At 46.6% G+C, this 9,388-nt stretch overlaps 7 non-coding genes across 7 annotated transcripts; 6 read left to right on the top strand and 1 right to left on the bottom strand.

Moving 5' to 3' along the window:
- The first annotated feature begins 400 nt into the window (after positions 1–400).
- Positions 401–474, top strand: TRNAI-AAU (transfer RNA isoleucine (anticodon AAU)). Its single transcript has one exon. It is a non-coding gene; the product is annotated as a tRNA-Ile (tRNA).
- A 499-nt stretch (positions 475–973) lies between these two features.
- TRNAS-AGA (transfer RNA serine (anticodon AGA)) lies at positions 974–1,055 on the top strand. Its single transcript has one exon. It is a non-coding gene; the product is annotated as a tRNA-Ser (tRNA).
- Positions 1,056–1,339: 284 nt separating this feature from the next.
- Positions 1,340–1,413, top strand: TRNAT-AGU (transfer RNA threonine (anticodon AGU)). The gene has a single exon. It is a non-coding gene; the product is annotated as a tRNA-Thr (tRNA).
- Positions 1,414–4,841: 3,428 nt separating this feature from the next.
- Positions 4,842–4,913, top strand: TRNAP-CGG (transfer RNA proline (anticodon CGG)). The gene has a single exon. It is a non-coding gene; the product is annotated as a tRNA-Pro (tRNA).
- A 608-nt stretch (positions 4,914–5,521) lies between these two features.
- Positions 5,522–5,593, top strand: TRNAD-GUC (transfer RNA aspartic acid (anticodon GUC)). The gene has a single exon. It is a non-coding gene; the product is annotated as a tRNA-Asp (tRNA).
- Positions 5,594–6,013: 420 nt separating this feature from the next.
- On the bottom strand, positions 6,014–6,085 carry TRNAG-UCC (transfer RNA glycine (anticodon UCC)). Its single transcript has one exon. It is a non-coding gene; the product is annotated as a tRNA-Gly (tRNA).
- Positions 6,086–6,696: 611 nt separating this feature from the next.
- TRNAW-CCA (transfer RNA tryptophan (anticodon CCA)) lies at positions 6,697–6,768 on the top strand. The gene has a single exon. It is a non-coding gene; the product is annotated as a tRNA-Trp (tRNA).
- Positions 6,769–9,388: the final 2,620 nt, after the last annotated feature.

The raw sequence follows: 9,388 nt of genomic DNA, 5'->3' as shown, positions 1-9,388 counted from the left end.
GGCATGTGAGGAACCCCGGATGTGGGAACTCCGACAGGGGGTCAGTATTGTGGGTTTCCTTTGGGCCAGACCTAACGCAAATTCTTGATTAACACCTCGAGACCGGCAGGAAGAACCTACAGAATTAGGGGTTGCAGGAGTAGTTATTTGAAGATGCTCATGCATTTGGTGTTCAGCCATTTCTTGCCTGGGAGCTGCTTGCTACATCGAGAGGTAGAGCCTAGCCACATCTCCAAGCGCTTTGCAGAGCACGGTCCTTCGTGCGCATTAGGAATCTGTTTTAGTTCGCGTTTGAGAGGTCTCTGGAGCCTGCTACATAGCAAAGGTTTAGGATTTAAAAAATGGGTTTGCCGTACTTCAGTGATCCATGATACATTCAAAGAACAACACTTAAGCAGCTGGCCGGTTAGCTCAGTTGGTTAGAGCGTGGTGCTAATAACGCCAAGGTCGCGGGTTCGATCCCCGTACGGGCCAGAAAGGCTACTTTTGCTTACTTGTGTCCGACTGCGACCCTATGAACTGCAACACGACAGGCTTCCCTGTTGTTCACAATTGCCCGGAGTTTGAGGTCCACCAATTCGGTGGACTACATTTACTCCTTCCAATATACCCGGGAGTTTGTACCTGGAGCTAGTTACCTTCCCAATCACGAACGACAACGAACCCGCTGCTTTTCAAAACCCAAATTGCCCGCTCAGTCCAGGGCTTGGAAGGGCGTTCCGCCGGGCTTAGGGTAGCTTCCGCGTCTGTTCTTCCCTGAGAGTGCGCTGTTGGAGGCGGGCGAGAGAATGGGGGAAGCATCCCGGAAAGTTGGGGCGGGGCCATCAGTGTGAAGTCAATCACAATTCTGCTTTTTGGTGTTCTTGCTGAGCAGTCTCCTAGCCCGGGAAGCACGGAATTATAAAAGAGATAAAGTGTGTGCGGAACTTGGAGACTAAGAAAGGGTGAGAGTGAGTAACACGACAACGCATATGTAGTCGTGGCCGAGTGGTTAAGGCGATGGACTAGAAATCCATTGGGGTCTCCCCGCGCAGGTTCGAATCCTGCCGACTACGCACTCGTTTTTCTTCTTGGACGCGCTCTACAATTACCTGCCTTCTGTCCTAGACCTCTACGGGGATTGATTGATCCGGTCGGCACCACAGACACCCTCCAACCATGCGCTTCTTGCTAAGGTTGAGGTCTTTAATTTTCTTCTTTCAATATCGGGGGCAACTCTTGAATGGATGTTTGATGTCAAACAATGATTTATCAAAATTAAGTTCAGAGAAGTAAATTGTGACCAGGATTCCGGTGGTAAATTTGTGTATACGCCCTTAGAAAATGTTTGTGTGTCTTTGGCGCCGTGGCTTAGTTGGTTAAAGCGCCTGTCTAGTAAACAGGAGATCCTGGGTTCGAATCCCAGCGGTGCCTTTCGAATGAAAGAATGAGTTTATTTTCTTATCCTAATGAATTGACTGCTTTTAGATCTGAAGACCCAAGGTTGCTATTACTGCGCTCTGAGCGCCCTTATCACCGTTTGAGAGAAGCTCACCGATCCATTCAGTTCAGTCGCTCAGTCGTGTCCGACTCTTTGCGACCCCATGAATTGCAGCACACCAGGCCTCTCTGTCCATCACCAACTCCCGGAGTTCACCCAAACTCATGTCCATGGAGTCGGTGATGCCATCTAGCCATCTCATCCTCTGTCGTCCCCTTCTCCTCCTGCCCCCAATCCTTCCCAGCATCAGAGTCTTTTCCAATGAGACAACTCTTCGCATGAGATGGCCGAAGTATTGGAGCTTCAGCTTTACCATCAGCCCTTCCAATGAACACCCAGGACTGATCTTTAGAATGGACTGGTTGGATCTCCTTGTAGTGCAAGGGACTCTCCAACACCGTTAGACTGCTCCAAAACCTTCCGCAGTGACCAGGGAAGAAACCCAATGCAGGCCTGCACCTTCCTTTGCCCAGAGGACGCCACACGGCGCTGGTGCTGGTGAACCAGCCCTGGCAGCCTTCCCACCGCCTTGACATCTTTCTCTACCCCGGGACATCCCTAGAACTTGAGTCGGTTTGTTTTGCTTGGTTCTTCATTAAAGTTCTTTTGGCTTTGAGGCCTCAGAATTATATGTATGTATATATATTATACGGAGAAGGCAATGGCAACCCACTCCAGTACTCTTGCCTGGAAAATCCCATGGACGGGAGCCTGGTAGGCTACAGTCCATGGGGTCGAGAAGAGTCGGACACGACTGAACGACTTCACTTTCACTTTTCACTTTCATGCATTGGAGAAGGAAATGGCAACCCACTCCAGTGTTCCTGCCTGGAGAATCCCAGGGATGGCGGAGCCTGGTGGGCTGCAGTCTATGGGGTCGCACAGAGTCGGACACGACTGAAGCGACTTAGCAGCAGCAACGGCTAGTATGGCGCCCTCTGGTTCCCGAAAGAGGACGTGAAAGGGCTGGGATCCTGTGGACAGAATGAAAGTAGAAGAGAACATATCTGGTGGGGTCTCCAGGGAGCCAGGGGTGGAAGAGCAGCCCACATTTTCGGAGCACTGAAGCCAAGATTGTAAGAGCAGAAGTAAATGCTGCGGAGAAGGAGGCAAGAAGTAGGATCCGTGAACAGTTGACAGGGTCCGAACCTTCTTGGAAGTTAGGCAGAAAGGTCTGGACACCATCCTTGGCCTGGGAACCACTGCCAGATGTCTGAGCACAAATTTGGCTTGAAGGACTTGCTATATCGAGATGACAGGTCAAGTAAGTGGAGCAGCACCACCAGGACTAGATTTGTGCCAAGCACTGAACTGCACACTGTGCATGACCAGATGAATAAGGCAAACCTCTTTCCTCATAGGAAGGAGGACGAGGTCACAGCACAGTGCCCCAGGGGCAGTGACTGGGCACTGGGATAAGGTGGAAAAAAGAAGTGGCACCTCATCGAGCCTGATTGTGGAGATTGATCAGGGGAGGCTTTTGATCAGGGGAGGCTTTCTGGAGGTGAGTCTTAGACTCTTAAAAAGACCATGTGGAAATTTGCCTGTGTTCTATTAAACACCTTTGTTCTCTAACACCTTTGTTCAATGTCCTGGGAATACAGCAGAGAAAAATAAACACAACAATAATGTTTTTAAAATTAAATGATGTGATATGCTAGGTAAATGCTACATAGAAGAATAACACAAGGGATCAGATAGTATGGGGGTGGGGGGTGGGGAGCAAGGGACTTTCAGGAGGACAGGGTTCGGTTATAGAAGTGTCAAAGACTTGCACCAATGCAGCTATAGGAGAGATGGAGAGGAGGGGATGAATTCGAGACATGTTTAGTATAAAAAACACACTAGGACTCAGTAACTGATCGGAAGTGGAGTCCGAGGAAAAGGGAGAAGGTCATGATGTTGTCTTCTCAAATTCACCAAGAATATCTTTTCACCCTTTCCCACCCTTTCTCTTTCAAACCACCCATGAGGTGAGGGCCCAGTTATACCTTAGAATTCAGTGTTTCCTTGTAAAGTTTTGACTCCTGTTAAAATGTAAAATATTTGCACCAAAGTTGAAATGACATCAGTTGTTTACACCTTAGTTCTTCGATTCTAAAAGTGAGGTCCATAGATACGGTATGGATTTTTCTAGAAAAGGAAGCCTTCATCGTGTTATATAAGGGCTTTAGGTTTTGGCCTCTGTGCCGATTAAGTGCCTGACAGTAGATAAGAAAGAGATGACTAGAGACTTGGAGAAGGCTGGTGCCCAGGACTGGGGAGACAGAAAATGGAAAAGGCTAGAGGGAGCGTGATGCCTTGCAGCACTCCTCACCCATCTGGAAGGCCTGGGAGGCTGACAGGAAAGGATGGGGTGTTCTCTGCTGCCCTACCCCACTGTCCAGCCAGGGACGCCTGAGAAAGAACAAGCAAAGAGCTGAACCCTTCTCCGAAGTCCCTCCCCTCCCCCGCCCCCCGTCCCCGACCTCCCCGCCTTCCAACGAAGTATCTGTGAGTAGGGCTTTAAGAAGGGGCTGGCTTCACAAACCATAAGACTGGGCTGTAAAGCAAGATGGTTCAGTCCAGAGATGCTACGAGGGGGTCGAGTTCAGGGGCAGATCAGAACCCTTCTGGGAAGACACTTAGGAGCAGGAACTAAGCTGGCGAGCAACTGACCCCACCAGGTCCTGCCTGGATGGACTCTTGGCGGCCCCCAAGTGAGAGCAGACGAAGTGTATTAAAACCTTAGAAACTCGCAGTTTGGAAAGCCGATCCCCCAACCCGACCTCGCCAGCCGTTCATCTCAATGACGCCCCTTCGTGGGTCTTCTTGGCCCCAGGAATTATTCCCTCGCCTGGACACTACCCTGCGGTGTGGGGAGACTGTGGGCTCTCGCAGTGTCGGTCGCTCCAGACGCAGGGACCGAAAGAGGGACTGGTGTTCCCAGGGAGATTTCAGGACTCATTAATTGTCCCCAAACAGGCAATTCTACCGCTAGTCTTCAAAACTCTGCGCAGAGCGCTGAGTCCAAGGACGACCGGGAGAAGCAGGAAGAGTGGAGACCCCGGATTACGGAGTGGCACCTGGACAGTGATCCTAGGAAGCAGGTTACACTGGTGCTCGAGGCAGTCCTGGAAGGCTGCTCGTGGGAGAGGCTGAGACCACTCCCTCCCACTTCCCCGACGTTATTTCCTGGGAGGAGTCGAAGCTCGCGGTCAAGAGCAGAGAGAGAATCCCAGACCCCTGCTCCAATGTGTTCTGCATCGGGGCTGGTGGTCCCTGGGTGCGCACCAAGATCAGGCCACCGTGATTCACAGCCCTAGGACCGCAGAAAGCCTGGGACGACCTCTAAAGTCGTCCGCGGTTAGTTTTGTGCGTCGGCTCGTTGGTCTAGGGGTATGATTCTCGCTTCGGGTGCGAGAGGTCCCGGGTTCAAATCCCGGACGAGCCCGGCCTTTCGGTTTTGCAGAAGCCAGACAGAACGCCCTAAAGTGATTCTCACTTGGAAGGGCACTGAGGCTGGGTTGGAAAGGGATCCGAGTGAACTGAGCGCTTCAAAGTGTGCAGGCAGCTCTTTTGTTCTGAGTAGACACTCGGGTGTCAGGAAGGGGCTCACAGTGCACAGTCCTCAGTGTCCCGGGAAGAGGGAAGGCGCCTCCGAACTTGGGCAAGCACTCGCTTTCTGCTCCCCCACATACTGCTTGGTGCCACCCCTCGACCGCCAGAGCCTGGTTGCGGTTTAATTGATGTCCGTCAACTTGTAGTAGTGGATGACAGGTAGTGAAATGGGTTGGGACCTATTCAGTTATGCCTGGGAGAGACCAAGGACTGTCAGAATTCAGGTCTCTGCAGCCTTGGAGGTCTGTGTCTCAGTAACAGCTGCACGTTTTCGCCCTTCTGGGGACTCTCACTCAGTTATCGTCTAGAACGTGCATAGAATTGGGTCAGCATATCTTAGTGGACGGAAGGACAGCATCCCCACCCAGGAACTTCGCCCTTGGTACGCTGAATTCGATAAGATATAGATCAAGGATTTGGAGTAAGACTGCTGCAGCTCACTCCTCGTTAGTATAGTGGTGAGTATCCCCGCCTGTCACGCGGGAGACCGGGGTTCGATTCCCCGACGGGGAGGAGTACTTACACTGTTTTGTCCTTCCTCGTTTTTTACAGCTGTTAAAATCTATGTTTATTTCTGAAGTACCTGTCCCTAGTCATGGGATAGAGATAAAAAGAAGACTGGAAGAAGAAGAAAAGCAGAAGAGGAATGGCTTGTACTGACTCACAAACTCACATTCTAAATTTCAAGTTTATGTTTTATTTCAAGTAACTTTCATTTTAAATGTGCAGCTAAATTAATTGTTCTCTCCATTCAAAACGTTTATGAGCCATTATCCTCACCGTTCAGTAAGCTTATTAGACCCGTTCAGTTGACGATAATTTTAAAAACACAAGAAGGGAGGCAGAAGATAACTACACCAGTGTAATTCATGAGGAATCTTTAAAAAAAAAAAAAAGAAAGAAAGAAAGAAAAAGCAAAGAGGAAAATAACTTTGCGTTGGCCGGGAATCGAACCCGGGTCAACTGCTTGGAAGGCAGCTATGCTCACCACTATACCACCAACGCTTCACGTTAGACTAGGATTCCCGGAATTCCTTAATAGTTAGATCTACAGGGTCCTGGTTTCAGTGATCCAAAACTGGAACTGAATTAAGACCTAGGCCGAGGGAAGGACGAAAGCGACGAGAACATAGAAATAACTGGTGTGGTGTACGAAGCACCCACGTGTGAGCTGTGCTTGCCTCTGGGCACCGCCAATGCGCTGCAGTCACCAGGCTAGAGACTGATTATAAGCAGATAGAAACCAAAGTATAGAGAGGCCAAGTAAAGGAAGAGCCGAGATTAAATCTAAAATATGCCTAGGGTGCCAGTTGTGCACCGACACTTTATTAGCCCCGGAAGCTCCAGAAATAAATCTCAAACACATGAAATTGTTTCTCTGTTGAGTAACCGAAGACAATGTGCACCAAAGTTAAAGAATTGATCCTTAAACCAAGTGCCCCTAACTACGATTTATCAGGAGGATGGTTTTAATCCCGCGGTGAGCGCGGGTCCAGCCCACTGGCCGCTAGAAGAACCACGACGACAAACCGGGGTGAGGCCTAAGAATAAAACCCCGCCCATTAATGATGACGATGCATCTGTTCAGGAGAACCGTCAAACCGCGGCCTCGAGAAGGCCTCGTGGCGCAACGGTAGCGCGTCTGACTCCAGATCAGAAGGTTGCGTGTTCAAATCACGTCGGGGTCACAGTGTTATTTTCGGTGGGATAAGCTTTTCAAGTGAGATTTCTTTTTCGGGGGAAAAAAAAAAGCATCGCGTTATTATATGAAAAAATATGGAAACCTGAGTGTTTCTGTAATTTTTTTTCCCTAAAGCATCTGAGTTTTCTCCTAAAACAAAATTTTGAAACTTTTATTTTCATCTTACCGTTTCCTTCAAATCAACCAATTAAAATAGTAATACCTTTAATCTCATAGATATTTTAGATATCTTAACACAGAAACTCTTCTTCAATTGTTCACCAATTCTTCTTCAGAAAATATATTTTGGAGCAATAAATGTTTTTTATCGAAAAAAAAGTAGCAATAGTGAATAATTTTAAAGTAATAATGATTGTTCATAGTCCTCTTAAAGGAGTGGTTTGATTTTTGGCGGTTTAAGTTCCACTTGCCAGTGGTGTTCATAATTTTGTACTCCATTATTTTCACTTGTCATTGTGATCAGAATAGAATTCTATTGTCTTTGTAATTATCATTTTAAAGAACACCTGAATTCAAGGATAATGCTGTGAGTCATTAAACAATTCTGAAGTTAGACATTCTGGCTATCTTGTTAACTGCAGTTTTGTTTTTTCTCATTATCTAAAATGTTACCATGTACATTCTTTTTTTTTTTTTTTCGCCTCTGCTGAATTTGGTCTACAACATGAATTCCTGAAACACCAGTTCCAGGGTTCAAAGAGTTCCTTAACTGAACAGCTAACTGTACTGCTGTCCAAAGGTTGTTAATTTTTCAACTAAAAGCGATTTTTCTTTTTTCTTTCATTTTCTCTCTTTTTAAAGGACCAAGTATGTTTTAATTATCGTGTTCTTGTATTTGGTTCACTTTTTTAAATGGTTTTAATCATCTCTGATGTTCTCTCCATGAAGTAAAACATAGGGGTATTAAATAAAATATTTTGTATTTAATTTGTAGAAATCAAGACCATCCCCAAGAAAAAGAAATGCAAAAAAGTAAAATGGCTGTCTGAGGAGGCCTTACAAAGAGCTGTGAAAAGAAGAGAAGGGAAAAGAAAAGGAGAAAAGGAAAGATATAAGCGTCTGAATGCAGAGTTCCAAAGAATAGCAAGGAGAGTTAAGAAAGCCTTGCTCAGTGATCAATGCAGTTGGTGATGGACAGGGAGGCCTGGCGTGCTGCGATTCACCGGGTTGCAAAGAGTCGGATGGGACTGAGCGACTGAACTGAACTGGACTGGAGGCAGATTGGTGGTACTCACTGTGGTCCACAGATTGGTGCCACTTCATGAAATGTTATTTTCAGGTTCAAGATGAGTAGAGAATTTGAGAGTTAAGTATTTAAAAAACTGTTAGAGCATTTGTCAGAGTACTTTTATAAATACTGTGCTATGCTGTGCTTAGTCTCTCAGTCGTAACCAACTCCTTGTGACCCCATGGACTGTAGCCCGCAGAGCTCTTCTGTCCACGGGAAATTCTGCAGGCAAGAATACAGAAGTGGATTGCCATTATAAATACTAGTTATAACCAAAAAATATGTCGTCGTGTAAATTTTATACTTTATTTTTCAAGGAATTTATTTTTAATGTAAATTATAAAAGCATCAATTTGTGATAGATTGAAAATAATTAAATAATTAAAACCGGTTCTTCCCTACTGATCATTTGAGAAGCACTGGGGTAAATAATGGAGATTCTGTTCACTAACTTGAACAGGGAGCTGATGGTTGCCTAGCTGCCAGAACAGATAGGTTTTGTTTTGCTTTGTGTTTTATGAATAATGCAAATCTCGATTTTATACTGGCCCATCAACTATTTCTGAAAGGCCAAATGCCTTCCGATGTAATGTGCAAGTGGGAATTTAAAGACTCCAATGGACAGAGAAACTGTATGGGGATCCATCAGGCATATCCCACCCATGCACAAGGTCCCTGACAGACTCTAGAAAAGTCTCCTTTCACTAGATTATGAGGGATAAAGTATACTGCAAGTGATAGGATCTTTCTAAAGCTCTTCATTAGCTAGTCACTCTATGCTACATATGTGGCACTAAAAAACTCTAAGGCACTGAAATTGAAATGGGATCTCTGATTCTGGGAAGTGGTGTTGGGCTGACCCTGAGTGAAAACAGCATCACGTTTCCAGAAGCAAAATGCTTTTTCACTGGTGGCCACATTCATCAAATCTCTAGAGAGACATCATGCACAGATTTACAACTTTAAAAAAATCACAGGCTCCCAACAATAAAATTGTAAGCAACTGTGGCACCCTGCAGTTTCTACCACTGTGGCCCCTAGCTGCTTTAGCTGTAGGGGCTGGAAGACAAAGTTACTTTATCAGCCGCCTTTGCAGTAGTCATGTGATAGGGAAGCCCGACACAGTTTTAGCCCAGGAGAAATCTACTGAGAACTGTTTTTTTTTCGGCCCCAGTGTGTGGCTTCTGGAGATCTTAGTTCCCCCACCAGGGTTTAACCCTGGCCCTCCGCAGTGAGAGCATCGAGTCCTAACCACTGGACCACCAAGGAATTCCTATACTGAGGACTTTTAGAAAGGCTTCTGCTTTGTCTGTTGAAAGAAACAGAGACAGTTGGCATTCATCTTGAAGTCAGAAGGGGAATGTTAAGAGAATCACAG

This window comes from Bos mutus, chromosome 19, assembly GCF_027580195.1.
Source record: "Bos mutus isolate GX-2022 chromosome 19, NWIPB_WYAK_1.1, whole genome shotgun sequence".
Lineage (NCBI taxonomy): Eukaryota > Metazoa > Chordata > Mammalia > Artiodactyla > Bovidae > Bos > Bos mutus.
The sequence above is the reverse complement of the archived record's forward strand: the minus strand, read 5'-3'. Positions and strand labels throughout refer to the sequence as shown.